The following is a 22,435-nucleotide window of genomic DNA, read 5'->3' as shown; positions in this document are numbered from 1 at the left end:
AAACCTAGTCTCATTACACATTCTAGCAGTTCATTTTCTGGATGAAAAATATCTGCAAGAGGAAAGTTCTAAAGCCTTTGGTTGTCATGTGCACAAAACTTCAGTGCATTTTTTTTTACATTGAATAACATGGCCTGGAGCTATCTGAAAGCCTAAAGAAATCTCAAGAGAAAACAATGCTTGCAAAATCCTCTGGTACTTTATCTGCAGGCTAAAAAATATCTACTAAATTAGTTCCAAGTACATCAGATCATACAATTACATAGCAGATTGGTAATATTAGTCATGGCATTCTGTTTGTAGGCCTATGGCTTTTGGGACCACACATGGAAGTTGTTACATAGTTACTTGTACCACAGATGTTTGACAATGTATCATTCCTCCTGAATACTCAGGGGCCATAACCTTGTCTTGCCTATCTACCTTCTGCCATAGTGGCCATGGAGAGAGATTTGCTGTCTTTGTTGAAAGAGTGAACTCTATAGCTTTTGCTGATGTACCAGTAGAATTTTGTCTGGATTGTAGGTAAACATGGATAAAAGATTCTCTCACTTAAAATTATTTTTCCTTGGATCTTACATTTTCAAAGTAACATATTTTACTGAGATACTGAGGGCTTTGCTAGTGGCTCAGTGGTAAAAAATCTGCCTGCCAATGCAGGAGATATGGGTTCGATCCCTGGGTTGGGAAGATCCCCTGAAGAAGGAAATGGCTACCCACTCCAGTATTCTTGCCTGGTGAATTCTATGGACAGAGGAACCTGGCAGGCTACAGTCCATGGGGTCACAGAGACAATAGCAACTGAGATACTGGAGCAATATATAGATTGTGAATGTCCAGTGATTAAGATGTGGACTTTGCTCCAAAGAGGTTTAAGAGAGAACACAGGTGAACTGATAATAATGAAACAATGCTCCATTTGTCATCATGCTTGACTTCAATGTTTCCCTGTACTACTTATGACCTTTCTTGTCTTTTGAGGGTTTTGTTCTTACCTCTGTAACTAAGTCACTCTGTGACTATTGAGTGAATAGTTGAAAGCATTTCAGTAATTAAAACAAATTGTATCATCCATGATAAAATGCATAATCTTTTTTTTATATGCAGTTTAACATATTTTGATTCTGAATTCCTCTTACTGAAATCCCATAAGATATATAATAATCATTAATATTATAGATGTTTTGTAGAAATCTTTGAGTAATTCATAATGAATATAGTTTCAACATTTATTCTAGTCGTGCAACTTCCCTAGAGAAGTTGCTTTAACGTCTTTTCTTTGTTACTCATGTGGACCAAAATAGTTAAAATTTTAAGTTTTATCTGACTAAATAAATGCTCAGAATTATGTTACACTGTGTTGATATGTGAAACTATTTTACTTACTTCGATTTTGCCAAACTTAATAAATTTGGATGAAAAATAAATTATACTCTTGCAGAATGAAAAATGTTGTATCTTACCTGAGTTGTCTTTGCTGAATTAAAGACAAATATTGAAATTGAATGATTTTACATTTCTCTTTATTATAAAAAAGGTGAATACTAAAGGTTTATATTTTCTTTTTCTTCATTTGCATTCTGATTATCCCCTGTCCCTGACTCATTATCTTCACATAAATAAGGAAATTCGACTCCTGGCTCTTTTTTCTCTTTCATCTTCATAAATTTCTGTACATAAAAAGATTTGGTCTTATTTCTTCATTTTTATTGAAAATGGTATTTTACCACTATCATAATAACTAACCCAATCACCCCACTGTTAGAAGTGACAGCAGTGTGCATACATCACATGAGAGTGTTCATCCTGAGGATATCATGCAGTCACTTCCTTACTGCCAAGCATCAAACAAGAATATTTTCATACACAGATTTTGTCAGAAATCAGAATGCCCAAGGATTCCAGTTTTAGTTCAGTTCAGTTCAGTCTCTCAGTTGTGTCTGACTCTTTGCGACCCCATGAATCGCAGCACGCCAGGCCTCCCTGTCCATCACCAACTCCTGGAGTTCACCCAGACTCACATCCATAGAGTCAGTGATGCCATCCAGCCATCTCATCCTCTGTCATCCCCTTCTCCTCCTGCCCTCAGTCCCTCCCAGCATCAGGGTCTTTTCAACTCTTTGCATGAGGTGGCCAAAGTACTGGCGTTTCAGTTTATTATCTATCAAAAAACCCCAATTTCTACCTTAAGTAATACACGTTATGGGAAATATAAGTATTTACGTTGAGGACTCTGCCCTCAAAAAGACAAGCAGTTTCATTTTTAAAATTTATTTTGTGTTTTCCTTTCTCATGGTTTGTGTCATAACAGCAATTTTGAATTTGTAGGGTCTATTGTTTACAAGGAGAAGGCAATGGCATCCCACTCCAGTACTCTTACCTGGAAAATCCCATGGACAAAGGAGCCTGGAAGGCTGCAGTCAATGGGGTCGTTGAGAGTTGGACACGACTTCACTTTCACTTTTCACTTTCATGCATTGGAGAGGGAAATGGCAGCCTACTCCAGTGTTCTTGCCTGGAGAGTCCCAGGGACGGGGAAGCCTGGTGGGCTGCCGTCTGTGGGGTTGCACAGAGTCGGACACAACTGAGGTGACTAAGCAATAGCAATAGCATTGTTTACAAAACACTTTATAGCTAAAAGTATACTTAACTTTTTGATACAATAAAATGTAAAGTTTTGAATCTGATAAATGAACAAAAGATTCCTTTCACCCATGCTTTTTTTGTGCTATCTATTCCTAGTTTTCACTGTCAAGGTGTTTTAGCCTCAATGTGATACAATAGACTACAAACCATAGAGCACCATGGGGCATCTCAGAAAGAGAATGTCAGAAAAGACTTGCAGGGTTTGAGGTAATTTTGTTTTGAATTCAGTACTATGTTAGTCAAGTTGTTACAATGCATTGCTTTCATTTGATGATCAAACTGTTTCTAGTTTGGCCAGTGAAGATTATTTCAAGCTGAGTTCTCTGTCCCTTTAATATGTTGCCATCTTTCTTTGAACATATTCTTGCTCTTTGATGAAAAAAAATTCTGGGTTGTTTTGTAGTTTTTCTGGTAAAGACCTAGAATCATCAATTTTTCCAAGGATCCATGTTTATTTTAAAATACATAATGGTGTTTAAAAATCAAGAAGTTAGCATGCTGCCTACTCATTGCTATTGAGCTGCCCCTTTGAAAGTTGCAAGATTTCAACTCACACCAGAGTTCCAAAATATTTATATTGGACAGATTCTGCCAGTGCAATCATACTGACTTTGTAATAGCACTGACAGGCCTCACCTTTTAGCTATTTTAACAGGTTCAGGAATCAAGAATGCACATTTATGTTTTTCCCATTGTACATTGAAGAGTTTTTCTTACATTAATTGTCAGTCTCCTCATTACTATTTCTATCCTTTTGACCTTTACTACTTGGTCTTCATTCCCTTTTTAAAGTAAAAAATACTTTATTGCCTATCATGCCTTCTTTAACAATTCATATTTTTGTTAAGATGTGAATTTATGGCAGTGCATTTACTATACATGTGGAATTATCTGGTAGAAAATTTTTTCTCTGTTCACAAAATAAAATTACACATGAAATACCTGAATTTGTGGTGTTCAGAAAGGAAAACGGTGACTTTTAAATGCCACATCATCTAAAATATATCTAAAATATAGTATTCTAGTACATAATCTAGTTTCCTATTAAATTCCTATGACGTTAAATCTCTAGATTGTTTCATACAATTTTTGTACATATTATCTGTCTCTTCTGAAACACTGAATGTGAAAACATCTTGTCAACAAAACCAGGAGTTCCATATGGGCAGTAGTAAATGTGCCTTTCAATACAAAACTCCTATTTTGTGTCAAAAGTACTATGTTCAGTAGTAGAAGGCTCTGCAGTGTTTATTGATTGAGTCGTCATCATCTGTTTGGCTATAGTTTTAGAATGATATTGTTTATTGATTACTTTTAAGCTTTGAGTTAATACAAGCTGAGAATGATTAAGAGACATGATTTCTCTTCCATTTATTAGTTGTAGTATATTCTCAGGCTCAGTTAGAGTGTAGTGAGGATAATGTTCTTACCTTGTAACTAAGATTGTGACTCTTCATGTTGCCAAGTGAAACTCCATCTCTGAAAGCATTTTGTAAACTTCAAGTTCTAGATAAATACTGAGTTGGTCAGGGAATTACTAATTAGCAAGATCTGGTTGTTTTATATAAATGGAAAAGAAAACCTTGATAGCATGTCTCCCACTATTCATGATAAGTCTGGCAGATTGTCCTGTGGCTACTCCACACATATCTTTGCCTGTCTGCAGGATGCCTAGAGAAAGTTTTTAATTGGCGTCTCATGGACATTGGGAAGACTCCCCAGTTGTCTGTGTTTCTCTCTAGGGGCTCAATGATGAATGAACACTGAAATGTTCATTTTTCATATTGTTCTTATTTCTAGTAACAATGGATTAAATGAAAAAAAGAAGAAGAAAGCAGAACATCAATCAGATCTGAAAGCTTTGCTGTTGTAGTCAAACATAAGCAATGAAAAGGCAATGTAATTTGCAGTGTAGTTACATTGTGCATTACCTTAAGTAATAGTATGATTAAGTAGCTACCTTCTTCACAACAATATTACTTTTCTGTTAGCTTCTAGAGCCTTTATTTAATTTGAGTCTGGTTTTTGAGTTATCAGTTTTCCCCTAAAGTTTTCAAATGATGTCCAAATATTTTTACATACATCCATTCAACACTTATGTATTATTACCAAGTGCCATGGCTTCTCTTGAGTATAGGAAATTTAATGTTAACAAATACAGACCCAGACCCTCTTGCATTCACAGAGCTTCCTGGCTAGCAGAGAAGAGAAACTATTTTTATGAGAGGGAAGATACAGGAAAATGGCTAAATTATGTGGACCTGGATTCAAATTCTGACTTTGCTGTCTTCTAGCTGGGGAAACTTATGCCAATGGCTTAACCTAATTTAACCTTCCTTTCCTAAAGGAAAAGGAGAATAACACTGCATCTTTTTCATGTAGGAATTTTAAAATGATTTAATTAACTGACACATAAAATGTTTAATTCAATATTGGTGCATAAAACATCCTCAATTAATGAATGTAATATGGAAATAGGAGCTAATAGTATTAAAGAAATAGAAGCTGAAGCCTTAGGAGAACTGGTAGCAATTGAAATAGTAGCAATACTCTGGTTGGGAAAGTCTGTAGCAACTATACCAGGGCTCTTTCAGAAGTGTCTAGGAAGGTTTCTGAGAGAAAGTGATCTCCAGGTAGAGACCTCAACAATGAATAGAAGTTAAATAACAAGAACAACATTACTTTTAAAATGAACATCTAAAAGGACAAAGAAATACCTCTGCCCTCTGCTTTTCCCCCTTACCCCACCCCCCAAATACTCCAGGGAGAAGAAATGAATCCATAGTGCAATGCTAGGGCTGCACACACTGACTATTCTTTACAGAAATAAAACAATTAGAAAAAATACTCTAGGCTCATAGAGAGTCTGTGGTAAATTTTTCTTCTTGCTAGCTGAGCTTTTGCCTCATTATTTAAAATCATTTCCTTTCTTTCACTATACTTATACTTTATTAATTGCATAGTTCATATTTGTCACATACAGTTTTGAAATCAAATTAACTCTAATTTCTCAGTGGTCCAGGTATTAAATACTCTAGGTATCACATTACATTTATTCCTTTCAAACCATTAAAAACCACAACCTAGATTCATATTCTGAATTATCAGAGAAATATAGAAAAACTTTCACACAGAAGTTTCATGTAGACGAATAGATATTCTATAAGTTCATTATGTATACCACCTGCAAAATTTCACAACTTCATAGAACTGCTTCTTTTTCCTTCCTTTTTATTTTTTAATTTTTATTCTTTTTAAAATTTTCTAAATTTTGGGGGAATATAGTTGATTTACAATGTTGTATTAGTTTCAGGTATACAGCAAAGTACTTTTTCAGATTCTTTACCAATATAGGCTATTGCAGAATATTGGGTAGAGTTCCCTGTGCTATGCAGTAGGTCCTATATCTAGTCCTATAAGTAGTTTATCTATTTTATATATAGTCATGTATGTGTATTAATCCAAAGCTCCTAATTTATTCCTTCCTTCCTCTATCTTTTCCCTTTGGTAACCATAAGCTTTTTAAATGTGTGAGTCTATTTCTGTTTTGTAAAAAAAGTTCATCTGAATCATTTTTAACAAAAATAAGATTCCACATATGAGTGCTATCATATGTTTGTCTTTCAATGTCTGATTTACTTCACTTAGTATGATAATCGCTAGATCCATCCATGTTGCTGCAAATGGCATTATTTCATTCTTTTTTATGGCTGAGTAATATTCCATTGTATATATGTAACACATCTTCTTTAGCCATTCCTCTATCAATGGACGTTTAGGTTGCTTCCATTGTAAATACTGCTACAATGACCATTGGGGTGCATGTATCATTTTGAAGTACGTTTTTCTCTGGATATATGCCTAGGAGTAGGATTGCTGGATCATATGGTAGCTCTATTTTTAGTTTTTTAAGGATCCTCTTTACTGATCTTCATAGTAGTTGTACTGATTTACATTCCCACCAACAATGTAAGGGGTTTCTCTTTTCTCCACAACCTCTCCATCATTTACTGTTTGCAGACTTTTTAATGATGACCATTCTGACCACTGGGAGATGATACCTATTATCGCTTTGATTTGCATTTATCTGATTAGTAATATTGATAATCTTTTCATGTGTTATTTGGTCATCTGTATGTCTTCTTTGGAGAACTGTCTATTTAGATCTTCTGCCCATTTTTTGATTAGTTTGTTTGTTTGTTTGACATAGAGCTGCATGAACTATTTGTATATTTTGGAGATTAAACTCTTGTCAGTAGTTTCATTTGCAAATATTTTCCCAGATTCTAAGGGTTGTCTTTTAATCTTGTTTATGGTTTCCTTTGCTGTGTAGAGCTTTTAAGTTTAATAAGGTCCTGTTTATTTTTGTATTCATTTCCATTACTCTAGGAGGTAGATCCAAAAAGCTACTGTGATTTATGTCAAACAGTGTTCTGCATATGTTTTCCTCTAGGAGCTTTATAGTGTTCAGTCTTACATATGGGTCTTTGACCCATTTGAGTTTATTTTTGTGTGTGGTGTTAGTGTTGTGTTAGTTGCTCAGACATGTCCAACTCCTTGCAGCCCTGTAGACTATAGCCCGCCAGGCTCCTCTGTCCATGGAATTCTCCAGGCAAGAATACTAGAGTGGGTGCCATTCTCCTCTCCAGGGGATCTTCCCAACCCAGGGATTGAACCTGGATCTCCCACATTGGAGCCAGATGCAATACCATCTGAGCCACCAGGGAAGCCCATATGGTGTTAGAGAGTGTTCCAATATAATTTTTTCATATGTAGCTGTCTAGTTTTCCCAGCATCACTTACTGAGAAGACTCTTGTGTCCATTGTATATTCTTACCTCTTTTGTCATAGATTAATTGACGATAGGTGCATGGGTTTATCTCTGGGCTTTCTACCCTGTACCATGGATCTATCTTTCTGTTTTTGTGGCAGTACCATACTGTTTTGTTTACTGTAGCTTTATATTTTAGTCTGAAGTCAAGGAGTTTGATTACTCCAGCTCCATTTTTCTCTCTCAGGATTACTTTGGCTATTTGGAGTCTTTTGTGTTTCTATACAAATTTGTAAATTTTTTGTTCTAGTTCTGTGAAAAATGATGTTGGTAATTTGATAGGGATTGCATTGAATCTGTGATTGCCTTGGGTAGTATAGACATGTTGACAACATTGATTCTTCCAATCCAAGAACATGGTATATATTTCCATCTGTTTGTGTCATCTTCAATTTCTTTCATCACTGCTTTAGTCTTCAGAGTACAGGTCTTTTGCTTGCTTAGACAGATTTTTCCTAGGTATTTTTTTCTTTTTCATTTGATCATAAATGGGATTGTTTCATACATAAAAACTGAGTTTTTAAAAGTGACAACTGGATTCACATAACATATGAAAGTTATAATAAACATTTGAGTTATTTTAGAACACTTTGATATACAGAGCTTTACATTATCTTGTGTGTGTGCTAAGTTTCTTCAGTTATATCCAACTCTTTGTGACCCTATAGGCCATAGCTTGCCAGGCTTCCCTGTCCATGGGATTCTCCAGGCAAGAATACTGGAATGGATTGCCATACCCTCCTCCAGGGGATCTTCCCAACTCAGGGATTGAGCCTGCATATCTTATGTCTCCTGCACTAGCAGGTGGGTTCTTTACTGCTAGCTCCACCTGGGATGCCCTATAGAAATAATGATAAAGATAATGGTAATAAAAATTGAGCCAACTGGACTAGACATGCACTGTACAATAACTGCTACATGGAAAGTATTGTCCTCAAGTTATGGGGCAGGATATAAGTGGGGAAAGCTCAGATAAATTAATTGCCAACACCATCCAAATTGTACATTTGTGAGTTTTATATCTAAATCTTTCCAAACCCAAGTTCATTTTGTTCCTACTCTATCATGCTGTATTCATATCATACAGGAGTAGTCTGTCAATTTAAAGGAAGGACATTATTCTTGGAGTCAATCTGAGTGCACTCTTCAACTTCATAGTCATGACATTAAGTTCATTTTCTTTATCTGAAAATTAAAATAATAGTACCTAGCAATGAAGCTGGTGAGGGCTCTATGAGGATAAATGTTTTTGATTCCCTACTCTGATATCCAAGTGTAGTGGGCCAGGGAAGAAAGCTAGAATGAAATCTTGTAATTGTAACAAAGGGAGAGTCCTAAATGGAGGGCAGTTCAAGGGCTATGTTGATAAATTCAATATTGAGAGAAAAGCAAGGACATCTGAAGATTTAATGAAAAACCAGAATCAATGGCATTTCTCTAAATAGTATCTAAAAGCTCAGTTGTTTTTCTTATACTAAAAATGTCCATATATGGTCAAATGTTCAATTTCAAAAGTTTTAAGACAAAACTGGTTTTGATTTAGTCCCAAGAACAACTGTTTTACGGTGTTAAAATTATACGATTGAATCTCACTATTTTTAGAGTTATCATCAGAATGATGACTATCATTAAAACAGTTTAAAAACATTTCGTATTTCCCACCAGGAAAAAGATTTCTCAGAGAATTTCAAAATGTCAAAACTGAGAAATCCAATAGATTTTGTAGCTTGTGAATTACTGTTTGATTTATATTCATTCAATATATCACCTTCCTTATGGCAGAGAGTTCTTCCAGCAAAGAGTAATACATCTTCTGCAAGAATAGTACCTTTTTATTAATAAGTTTTCTTTCTGTTCTTGTGTAATGTGAAACATAGATATCTGTGTGTGACCTTAAGAAATGTTACATAATGAGATGTCTCAAATTTCTGTATCTTAAATGTATGGTAGTCAGACTTAGTCACTTAAAAAATGTCTGTTTTAATTTGGCTTGAGAAAGTACTTTGTTATAGAGGACTCATTAGTTAAACTCTCATCCATCCACCTAATGAGATCCTGGGCAATGGAGGTCTCTATGTATGATAGAGAGGGGAAAAAGTCAAGAATATACTGTGAAATGAGGAAGGTACCTTGTAAGTGAGTATATATTTTATCTTTTCTAAAATAATACATATTTGTTTGTGCATATGTAACTAAATGAGACACTTAATGATAACTTAAAAAAATTATAAATTAGGTTACCTACACAAGGCTTAGTTAAACAGGTAGACAGAAACAAAAGTATAGAGAATACAGATATATACAGAATCCTCAACATGTTTGTATATTCATATTTATATAGTGTGAACTTTACAACACATTACCTATTGCAAATATTTATTTTTGTTAATAAGAGTTTAGCCAATACATTATAAAAATGTATTAACCACCTTAGTAAAACTATAAAAATCATTTTATTGTTCTTTGTACCAATGACTTCTAACCATAAAAAATTTCATTTAGAATAAACAAAAGTCCACTATACTTTATCCCTGAAAATTGTCTTATAAGTTCTCTTTCTCTTTTACCATTGCCAACTGAAGGGATTTATTTAGGGAAGATAAAATAAAGACTTTTATATATTTGTGAAAATTCTTCAAAAGTGTAAATTAACATTTTAAACATAATTACTGTTTATCAACTCTGTGTTATTTATTTTAGCTTAAAACCAGAGGCCAGATTGGATGGTAGTGTTTCTAACTCATTTTGAATTCATCTCTATTTAACTTCAAAAATATTTATTTAACATGTTATTGTGAATACATTCAATTGAGATATGTGGTTTTATGGACTTACATTTTGGTTGTTGTATATGAGGAGAATGCCATAACCAAGAAAAATGATAAGTAAATCATACAGTATTAATATTGTCTCAGAGGAAAAAAATATTAAGAAGTGTTAGAGTTTAAGTAAACATATCCAGAGAGCCAGACAATGTGGATGGGTGGGATGTGGGTTACAATTTTAAATATGGTGGTCAGGGTGGGTCCTATTGAGAAGGTGACATGTGAGCAAAAACTTGAAGAGGATAAAACAGCCATATTGACATCTGGAGGAAGAATATAGCAGACAGGTTTATCAGTTATGTGTTGCTACAAATCAATCCAGGCTTCCTAGATGGCTCAGTGGTAAAGAATCTGCCCGCCAAGCAGGAGATGCGGGTTCAATTCATGGGTCAGAAAGATCCCCTAGAGGAGGAAATAGCAACTTACTCCATATTCTTGCCGGGATTATCCTGTGGACAGAGGAGTCTGGGGGGCTACAATCCATGGGGTCACAAAGAGTCAAACATGACTGAAGAGACTGAACATATACACGTGCAAACCAATTGACTCCAGAAAGTTCTAAGTTGGGAATATGTCTAACACGTCTGAGGAAGAGAAAGGAGGCCAGGGTGACCAGTGTGTAAGGAGTGTGCAGGTGAGTAATAGGAGTTGGCATCAGTGAGGTAAAAAGTGAATATTCGTCCTTCCTTCCTCTCTCCCTCCTCCTTCCTTCTCTCCCTTTCTTCCTTCCATCCTCTCTTCTTTTCTCCTTCCTCAAAGCCTCAATTTATTCATTAATTCATGCATTAACCTACTCATTTCATCGATCATATGTTTATTGTTGAATAAATGTCTCTGCGATAAACCTTATTTTAAACTCTGAGACATTCAGCAGTGAATAAAATAAACTTCTTAGATGTCCATCAGCAGATGAATGGATAAGAAAGCTATGGTACATATACACAATGGAGTATTACTCAGTCATTAAAAAGAATACATTTCAGTCAGTTCTAATGAGGTGGATGAAACTGGAGCCTATTATACAGAGTGAAGTAAGCCAGAAAGAAAAACACCAATACAGTATACTAACGCATATATATGGAATTTAGAAAGATGGTAATGATAACCCTGTATATGAGACAGCAAAAGAGACACTGATGTATAGAACAGTCTTTAAGACTCTGTGGGAGAGGGAGAGGGTGGGATGATTTGGGAGAATGGCATTGAAACATGTATAATATCATATATGAAATGAGTTGCCAGTCCAGGTTCGATGCATGATACTGGATGCTTGGGCCTGGTGCACTGGGACGACCCAGAGGGATGGTATGGGGAGGGAGGAGGGAGGAGGGTTCAGAATGGGGAACACATGTATACCTGTGGGGGATTCATTTTGATATATGGCAAAACCAATACAATATTGTAAAGTTAAAAAAGAAAAAAAAAAGAAAAAGAAAAAAAAGCCATCCAGCTTAAGAGTATCAGAAGGCTTATCACTAATCCTGCTTTTTCTACTAACAACCTATCTGTAAAGGTAATAACTCTTCTCAAAATAATTTATAATTTAGAGCAATTCTCACAGAGTCTCTATTAAAGTAACTTGGTTAAATTGATTTGCAACTTCACAAAATTATTCTGAAGGTCATTTAGAGCAAGAAACTAATGAGAATAGCCAGAAAAATTTAGAAAAAGAAGAGTAGTGATGGAGGGCTAACTCCTTATGTAACTCTAAATATTAATATATATTCCAATACTAACTATTACAACATTCTCAACTTCATAAGATAATTAAGGGTTTGGCACAGGCACTCACCTATCAATGAAATGGAAGGTATAACTCATAAGCATTTGTTCTGTATGTTAAATTTTAATGTATCTTAAAGCAGATACCACAAATCAGCAGAGATGGGAGGGCTTCAACCCACACATGTCACTGATAGGAGTGATTTGTCATTTTGGAAATAAAAAGAATATTACCTGATATAAATCAAAATAAGTCCTGTATAGTTTAAAGAATTAAATGGGAAAAAAACAAATAATAGAAGGGCTAAGTGAAAATATTTGTTTGACTGAAGAAAGGACTTACTAAACTTAATGGCTAATGGCTGTTCCTGGAAGAAACTGATTACAACAAATAGCGACATAATAGACTTTCCTTACTTTTTGACCATGAGGAAGTATTACCTTTCAAAATAATAATCTTTATTTTAAAAATAAATAAATGAAAGGAGTAAGAAAATAATTTGATTTGGCAAAATTTAAAACTCTCTATCTTACATAATTAAGAGCTTCAGCAATGGCTCAGCGGATAAAGAACCCACCTGCCAATGCAGGAGACATAAGGGATGTGAGTTTGATCCCTGGGTTGGGCAGATCCCCTGGAGGAGGGCATGAAAACCCACTCCAATATTTTTGCCTAGAGAATCCCATTGACTAAGGAACCTAGCGGGCTACAGTCCAAAGGGTCTCAAAGAGTCAGACATGACTGAGCAACTAATCATGCACACACATCTTAAACATTAAAGGGAAAATTCCTTGTATCTACAGGCCAAATTCTTATAATAGATATACTTTAACAAATATAATACTTAATAAAGTATTCGTGTTAATCCATATAAATGCTGATAACCCAGTAGGACCAAAACCAAGAAAAGATGTTTCACAAAGGAGAAGCATGGATTCTGAAACATATCAAGAAGTGTTAATACCTTAAGGAATTTTTTTTTGAAAAATATTTTTGTAACCCTATTCATTTGTATAAATGTAAACTAAATTTCCAGTTTTATTTTCTTATATTCATTTTTTTTAACTAAAAGCTAGGTATGTCTATGTTTAGAGAAGCTTTGTCTCTTTCATTTGTTCTTATTTTAGGGTGTGATTAGGCCTAACTTTTTAAAATAAATAAATAAAATTTTATTTTAATTTTTAATTAATTTTATTATTAATTTACTAATCATTTTGCTTACTGTGTTCAAATGATGTGGTTTATCTTAACTTGGTTACCAGAGCCTTTATGTGAAATCTCTTCTGCATCACCATTTTAGAGATCTTACAGAAATGTTTTGTTTGTCAATAACAGCGATGCTGCAAGTAGTACTGTAAAAAAAAAAAAGAAATAAACTTCTTGCTTTCATGGGCTTATTCTTTTGGGAGGGGGCATACAAATTGAACACAAATGTTTAATATGTCAGATGTATGTAGAGAAAAATAAATCATAACAAGAGGATAGAGTGTGGGTGAGGTTATGTAATTACATAGTAAAAATCTTGAGGTCTCTTTGTTAACATATTTAATATGGGCATATATGTATATAGAGGGAGAAGGCAATGGCACCCCACTCCAGTACTCTTGCCTGGAAAATCCCATGGATGGAGGAGCCTGGTGGGCTGCTGTCTATGGGATCACACAGAGTTGGACACGACTGAAGCGACTTAGCAGCATGTATATAGAGCAGCGTCTTGTAGTTATATTGAATAATATATTGGATAATATTCATAAGCTTTTCAAACCAAAAAGAACCCAAAATATTTATATATTTTTTTCTTTTTTTAATTTATTATTTTTTAACCATTTATTCATTTATTATTATTATTTTTTTACTTTACAATATTGTATTGGTTTTGCCATACATCAATATGAATCCACCACAGGTATACACGTGTTCCCCACCCTAAACTCCTCTCCCACCTCCCTCCCCATACCATCCCTCTGGGTCATCCCAGCACACCAGCCCCAAGCATCCTGTATCCTGCATCAAACCTGGACTGGCGATTCGTTTCACATATGATATTATACATGTTTCAATGCCATTCTTCCAAATCATCCCACCCTCTCCCTCTCCCACAGAGTCCAAAAGACTGTTCTACACATCTGTGTCTCTTTTGCTGTCTCGCATACAGGGTTATCATTACCATGTTTCTAAATTCCATATATATGAGTTAGTGTACTGTATTGGTGTTTTTCTTTCTGGCTTACTTCACTCTGTATAATAGGCTCCAGTTTCATCCACCTCATTAGAACTGATTCAAATGTATTCTTTTTAATGGCTGAGTAATACTCCATTGTGTATATGTACCACAGCTTTCTTATCCATTCATCTGCTGATGGACATCTAGGTTGCTTCCATGTCCTGGCTATTATAAGCAGTGCTGTGTGTACCCCAATGTTCAAAATATTTATATTTTAATTTATTTTTATTTTTTAAGTAAGGCCTAGATATTCAGAGAAGATAAGAAATTTTCTGGAGTCATTTATCCAGGTAAGACCTAGGAATACAGTTCAAACCTCTTGACACCTGGATAGTGTTCTCTCATTAGAAACATTTTTTAATTTATGCCCTCCTAATTTTCTTCCAGGTTAAAAAACAAGTGAAGGGTTACAAAACATACTGGTATTTTAAAGCATATTTGTATTTTTCAAACTAGGTTAGGAGAATAGTATCCAGAATAATTGGTAGCTTTTTTTCAAGGAAGAGTGTATAGTAAAGTTTTGTTAATTTTTTTTAACCCATTAAGGTTAGTTTCCCTCATAACTCTAGGGCAGAAGAAAAGAAATCAATTAACCAGCTCTCTTGCATAATTTTGTGACCAGTCAAAACCACCTGTCTCTATTCTCCAAGGAGATTCAGTGGTATCTGCTTCCATTGGATTTGGTAGATGAAGATACAGACATAGCTGTGTTCCAACCCAGAATCTGGACTCTACTGTATTCCTCCAACAATGACAATAATTATTAGAATTAATGAATTATAACTATATCTGTCTATAATTCTATCCTTTAAAAATAGTCCATTACTGCCTGTACTGAAGAATCCTACCTGAAGTGAAGGGTAATTAATGGCAAAAAACTCATTTGTATAGGTATAAGGAACTGGCAACCCAATCCAGTGTTCTTGCCTGGAGAATCCCAGGGACGGGGGAGCCTGGTGGGCTGCCATCTATGGGGTCGCACAGAGTAGGACACGACTGAAGTGACTTAGCAGCAGCAGCATGATATATTACTTTTTAAAGCATATTTACATTCTAACGCAATTTGAATAAATTTTTAAAAGTTATTTCATATAGATAAACAAACAAGGCTTGTGATGGATGATCCAAATAGTTCTGAGTGGTAGAGAAACAAGATCAGGGCTTGAAATCAGTTGTTAAATTCATAAAAGTCAGAGTTGAGCATGAAATATTTTAAATACCAAAGTATACAAGCATATGTGACAGAAAATCCCCAATTTTACAAAATTCCACATATATTAATTTAAATACAATTGTTAGCTAAGAATCTATGATCTCTCTGTGACAAAGATGGTGCAATTTCAAATGGGTATCTCAATGTAAGAAAAAGATATGGAAAATATATTTAGATTACATTTCAGAGAAGGCAGGTTTACTGCTTTGTCCTGTTAGGCAGTTTGTTATTATTGTTCTAGTTTGGGTACTATCGTTTCTCCCTCTCTTCTTGCCTGGGTTCAGGATTTATTCTATCATGTTATATAGCACGGGTTAAGTAATAGGCTTATTGGGCAAAGAGTCCGGTCAGCCTTAAGAGACAGCTTCAGGTCCCTCTGATTTCCCTTCATCTGTCAGAGACCCAAGTTACAGTCAGAGTGCTGCTGAACACACCTGCCAGGGGAAGAACCTCAGCCCTGAGCCATTCTGGTGATCATATTATATATTTTTCCCAGCGTGTTCCGTGTTGCTAGCCAGCTTCCCTGGAAATTGACATGAGGATGGGGATTTGACAGCAGGAAATTTATTGGGGGGTGAATGCTCTTGAGATCAACATTCCCATAGAGAGTAAAGGAAGCAGGCTTGGGAAGAGACTGAACCATGATGCAGTTGTAACCAGGGCCTCAGCCACCCACCCGGAGCTCTAGAGCTGGGATGGCCTTGCAGAATTGTCTTAAGCTGGCAAGGAGTTTGGTCTTTGTATCCTCACATCAATCCATTACTGAACACTAGATTCCCCCTGGAAGCTAGCTTTCCTTGGGCTTGGTCTGGGGGACACTCTTCAGCTGAGAATAATTTCCAGGAACAGAGACTCAACTGTGAGCTGTTAGCCATCAATACTACCAAAAGTTAGGGGAATAAGTCCCTTTTATGCCCTAAAAGAGATATTCTTATAAATTCTTGGGACAATAATTGTAGTTTTAGGCTGAAAGTGTGGAAATTATTTGTTATAAACTCCACCTTTAATGTAGGTAAGTCACGAGTGAATCACAGGTGAGTCTTGAGTGTGAGAGGGCTTTGTCAACAAAATTTAGTTGCTCTACTTCATTTTAATGACAAAAAATCTAACTTTTTGTTTGTATTATGCTTAGAAAAAATCTTATAATTTTCTCTTGGATTAAAATTCTATTTTGAAAAATAAAATTATTTCATAAATAACTACAACAATTCAGAAATAGTTTACCCCAGTTTGGAGGAATTTAAAAACCTGTGGCAGATTCATTTTGATATATGGCAAAAACCAATACAATATTGTAAAGTTAAAAAAAAAAAAAAAAGCTGGAAGGCAAAGACTGTTTAAGAAACCCGACCAGGGAATACCTGGGACAATGATCAGGCAGATTTATCAGGGTTTAGACTGATGAAGGTAATTGGTTTTCTGTCTCTTCTGCTAGACTGTGGGTTCTTTCAGAGCTGGAGACATGCCTTATTCATCTTTCACCAATCAGAGCATTGAAGTAAATGAGGTAAGTGCCAGGAGAGATGCATATATAAAGTGCTCTGGGAATATGGAAGTGAAGATTGATTCAGCCTCATGAGACATCAAAGAGGTGTTATAGGAGTGATGATTCTTGAGTGAAACTGACTGTTGAGATTTGCCAGATGGAAAAATAGCAGAACAGCAAGAGAAATTCACAGTATTACTGGTTAAACATGTGTGAATTTGGAAAGACATGATGTCAGAAGACTATGTCATATGTTTGGGGAATAGTGAGTTTTGAGGCACCACTTTTTAAAAAATATTTATTTAGTTAGTTTTGGCTATGCTGGATCTTCATTGCTGTGCAGGCTTTTCTCTAGTTGCAGGGAGTGGGGGCTACTCTTTGGTCTGGTGCTCAGACTTCTCACTGTGGTGGCTTCTCTTGTTGCAGAGCACAGGTTCTAGAATGCTTGAGCTTCAGTAGTTGGGCTCATTAGTTGTGGTTTCCCAGCTCTAGAGCACAGGCTCAACAGTTGAGACACATGGGCTCAGTTGCCCCACAACATGTGGGATCTTCCTGAACAAGGGATTGAACCCATGTCTCCTGCATTGGTGGGTGGATTCTTTACCATTGAGCCACCAGGGAAGCCCGAGGTACCACTTTTTTTTAACAAACATTTTTCGAGTCCTTTGCTTTCTTGGCTTTGCCCTTGAACACAGAGCAACCTGCCAGTCGAAGTCAGGCTGTTTTCAGTTGGTATACTCCTGAGTCATCTCATCAGGCAGCTGTACCTTTTCAGAAAACTGGGCTGCCCAGATGTGGGTGGTTGTGCAAACAGCGTATATAGATGGGAGACGAGATATATGCCAACCAAGTCAGTGTCCCAGCAGATACTGTCAGCTGCGATGTCAGCAGAAAGGTCTGTCTCAATGAATGAGTAGACAGGCGGTGACCAATGCATATATTTAAAGCCTGGCACAACAAGTTACTATGTTCACTATTTCACTGTTTTGCTCTATACTTGTGCAACTGTGAGCCTTTCACACCATGTGTCCCTTTGTTCCATTTTAAACTAGTTTTTAGGTATTGGTATCATGCAGTGGAACTTCCCTGATGGCTCAGATGGTAAAGAGGCTTCCTGAAATGCAGGAGACTCATATTAGGTTCTTGGGTCGGGAAGATCCCCTGGAGAAGGAAATGGCAATCCACTCCAGTATTCTTGCCTGGAGAATTCCATGGACAGAGGAGCCTGGCAGGCTACAGTCCATAGGGTCGCAAAGAGTCAGACACTACTGAGCAACTAACACACACATGGTGCACAAAGTCAACTTTTGTTTGGAGAAGAGCCTCTGGGAGTATTTAGAAATTCATTAAAGGAGAGAGAAGACAATTTTTTATTTAGAATAATGCTGAGCAGGACTTGACATGTTTTTTTGCAGTGCAGTTAATACTGTTTTCCTTTGATTGGATTGAATTGAATTTTAATGCAGTGAGTATCCTCCTAGTGTCTGGACTAGTCCAGGAGGTACCCACGTAGTTATGATTCAGGGGGAAAATGAGTTCATTCTAGGGAATGCCTGGGGAATGAATTGGGAGAATATTACAATGAAAGCTAAGGTAATGTCCATTGGGAACATCCAGTGCCTTTAACTGTATGGATATTTATTCATGAATGCTGCCACAGATGAAATGAACTGACCAGAGCTGCCTTAAAAATTCCCTTCAGCTTACCCAAACTTTAGACTTCTTCCTGCCTGAACTTCCTTTCCTAAGAGCATTTACTCTAGGAAACATGTTATTCTTTCTTTGCCCTTTTGAGATATGCATGTGTGTGTGTGTGTGTGTGTGTGTGTGCGTGCTCGGTCATGTCCAACTCTGCGACCCCATAGACTGTAGCCCACCAGGCTCCTCTGTCCATGGGAGTCTCCAGGCAAGAATACTTGGAGGGAGTGGTTTACTACTCCTTCCTTCATGAGATCAGCTGGACTCAGGGATCAAACCCATGTTTCTTGCATCTCCTGCATTGGCAGATGAATTCTTTACCACTGTGCCACCTGGAAAGTCTTTTGAGATATAAATCTTTTTTAAAAACTTCTTGCCAGTTTTACAACATAGGACTTCCTTTCTCAAAGACCTGGAAGCCTTCTCTTTGAAATGTGACAGCACCCCTCTTTCCCAGTCTCTGTGGGGAGGTAGGAGCCTCACTTCAGTGGCCAAGGAGAAAGAGATGGGGCGAATATGCAACTGCAAACATCCAAACTGGACCCCTGCCAGTGGTTCTGTGCTTTTCTTGAGCTTCTATAGGATTAGAAGATAGTGATGTGATCAGAAAAATGGAGGGTATGTTCCCAACAGAAACTTATTGTAGAAGTGTAATTCTTATAGACTTTTTTTTCCTGCATGCAGTTTTCATATGTAGGGATAAATAAACCAAGTCAAGTAGTGTTCTCTAGACTTGTCAACCAGATAATGTAAAATGGGATGCTGAATCCATTTCTTATTTTCAACTCAATATGCTTTCTTCTCAGTCACATCTCTTATTTCAAAAAAGAAGAAAATAAGAAACTGTTGGAGAAAAGACTAGAGAGAAGGATATAGAAATCATCCTAGCCAAGAAATCCAGGTTATCAGGACTTAAATGATTTGAAGAGGAAGGGAGATATTTGAGAGATGGAGTAAGAAAGAGGAATGCGGATTTAACAATGTATTAGATAAAAAGTAAAACTGAGAAAATAACCAGCACATGTTGGAAGGCTTCTACGCTCACCACTATACCACCAACGCACCAGCACATGCTGAGTTTAAGTGATGAGAAAGATAATGGATGGTCCTGTAAAACACAGGAATACATACCAAATACATGAAATGTATAAGTTGCCAGCTTTGGGGATTTATTACAAATTGTTGGTGTTGGTTGAAATGGACAAAAGTGATCTATGGGCCGGTTGAGATACAATGCTTAATGCTTGCTGGTTAGAGACAAAGTAGAGAAGGCAAAAAAAAAAAAAAAAAGGAGGATTGACAAATTAAACGTTCTAGAGAATAAATACTCATCAAAAATAATTGAAGAGCCAAGAAAAAGAAAAGAAGCAACGAAATTTGTTCCCAAGAAAAACAAACAAAAAAGCTGAAAGCTGCCTATGAATCTATAGGTAGCTGGTTTGTATTGACTAGCAAACAATCTGAGATGATAGTGTTCATCTCCTGCAAGCAATTGAAAGGGTCATCAGAGAAACTGAAGTTCTTTAAGATGCCAGCGTGGACTAATTCAGAGCTTCCCTGGTGGCTCAGACAGTGAAGAATCTACCTGCAATGCAGGAGATCTGGGTTCAATCCCAGGAAGATGCCCTGGAGAAGGGAATGCTATCCACTCCAGTATTATTGCCTGGAGAATTCCATGGACAGAGGAGCCAGGCGGGCTACAGTCAATGTGGTTGCATGAGTCAGACACAGCTGAGAGACTAACACTTTTCATTTTCATGGACTAATCCATTACATTATTTTGCCATTTATCTTTAAGGGAAATAAGACTATGGAAAGAGTCACATTTCTGCTGGAAGAGAAGAGGCAGAGAAAATCTAGATCATGGCTGCTGCTGCTAAGTCACTCAGTGTCTGACTCTGTGCGGCCCCAGAGACAGCAGCCCACCAGGCTCCCCCGTCCCTGGGATTCTCCAGGCAAGAACACTGGAGTGGGTTGCCATTTCCTTCTCCAATGCATGAAAGTGAAAAGTGAAAGAGAAGTTGTTGAGTCGTATCCGACTCCTAGCGACCCCATGGACTGCAGCCTACCAGGCTCCTCTGCCCATGGGATTTGCCAGGCAAGAGTACCGGAGTGGGTTGCCATTGCCTTCTCCACTAGATCATGGCAGTGATGCTTAAAGAGGAGAAAGCTTTAAAAGTTCACTACTCGGAGGTCCCTGGGGTAACAGAAGGACACAGGGTATCTGCAGGATGAGTAGTGCAAAATCAGAACAAATGAAAAGAGAAGTCACAGAAGGCTGCCTATTTTCAGAGGCAGGCTATGCAATAATTAAAAGATTACTAATCAAGCACATATATAATCAAACACACTTATAATCAAAATATAATCAGAAACATACTTATAATCAACAATCAAATTTGGATGTTGGATACTGGAAGAGATTCAGTTTTGGGTGAACTTGTAAACTCTGCAGCCCACCTACAGAGTGGTGTGGTGGCATTAGATCACATTAAATCTATATCCTAAAACAGATGTCTTATGCCTACCTACCTAAGGTAGGTGGGTAGAGTTGGATGGGATTGAGAAACTAAAATAAAAAAGAATAAGTAAAATAAGGAGACCTTGCAGACTGATGACATTAGAGGGCCATAAACTGAGAATCAGGATGATCTTTGCAATGAGAAAGAATTTGAGAGAATTCTCTCTCAAACTTAAAGAATTTAAAACACAGTTAATTCTGTGTTTTATGCATGCCAAGGCAGGTGCTTTCCATGCAAACAAACTACACTGAGTCCAAACCACTCCAATAAAATATGTACAGATATTTTCCATTCCCTGAGGTTTAATAGCTTTCTTCTAGCCCACTAACCTCTAGGGCTTTTCATAGGATATGAGTGAGAACAGTGCTTATGGTCTTTGGTAGATAAAGGCAGCATCTGCCTGTTTCCATAGTAACTCTCCAAATAGATTAATTTTTATAGCTCTGATGTCAAGACAGTGAAATTACTGGTACTTTCTGGCAGCACTTAATGGCAGAGCTCATTAAGTAGGTTTACACTACTTACTACACAGGAAAGAAAAGGATAAAGGCAAAACTAATATCCTATAACATGCATAAGAAAAATGAAGACCTTTCTGTATCTCTCAGCCAAGAACTGACAAAATTAAAGAGAAAAACATAAACATAATGCATGTTTTCAGAACATGCTCATGACTTTCTGGTTTGAGTAATGGATGGTATTTCCAGAATTATTTTCTTTAAAGATTGTCAAATCAATTGTCTCCTGTTATTCTAATTCAAGAGTTCTTCAGCACTGACTTTTGAGGTGGCTACTATAACTGAAAAGAACTTGACCATGATTCTGGGTGAGTGATTTACTCCTTCTACAATGAATACTCATTAAAATTATCCAAAGACATTTTCCACATAGTTCAAGATAAATCAGATAGATGAATTATGTGGTTGGAACAGTTTTCCTAGTACAATGGGGAATTTAAAAGGATATTTCAGATCAACATGAATTAATTAGCCCAGCTTTTGTAAAAGTCTGTGTTCATAGTTTCTTAAAATTTCAGAAAGCATATAAAAACAAAATGTAAAGACTGACTATATTTGGATAGTTTTTTAGTTGTATATAATTTGTAATTTTTCTATAGTAAAACCTGGATTATTTATATAAAATTAAAAAAAAATTTTTTTTGAAGTGTTAAAATTTCCTTTTCAGAAAAATAAGCAAGATATATTTTAGCCTAGCATGGTCACATACATAGGAGGGCATTGCTAGGAAGTCCTGTAATTTAAGTCTT

The 22,435-nt window shown here is 36.4% G+C and overlaps 1 pseudogene; it reads left to right on the top strand.

Moving 5' to 3' along the window:
* The first annotated feature begins 10,873 nt into the window (after window positions 1-10,873).
* LOC100137746 (protein salvador homolog 1-like) overlaps window positions 10,874-22,435 on the top strand; it is a 35,997-nt pseudogene continuing 24,435 nt past the window's right edge.

Source organism: Bos taurus, chromosome 2 (genome assembly GCF_002263795.3).
Source record: "Bos taurus isolate L1 Dominette 01449 registration number 42190680 breed Hereford chromosome 2, ARS-UCD2.0, whole genome shotgun sequence".
In the NCBI taxonomy this organism is placed as follows: Eukaryota; Metazoa; Chordata; class Mammalia; order Artiodactyla; family Bovidae; genus Bos; species Bos taurus.
The sequence above is the reverse complement of the archived record's forward strand: the minus strand, read 5'-3'. Positions and strand labels throughout refer to the sequence as shown.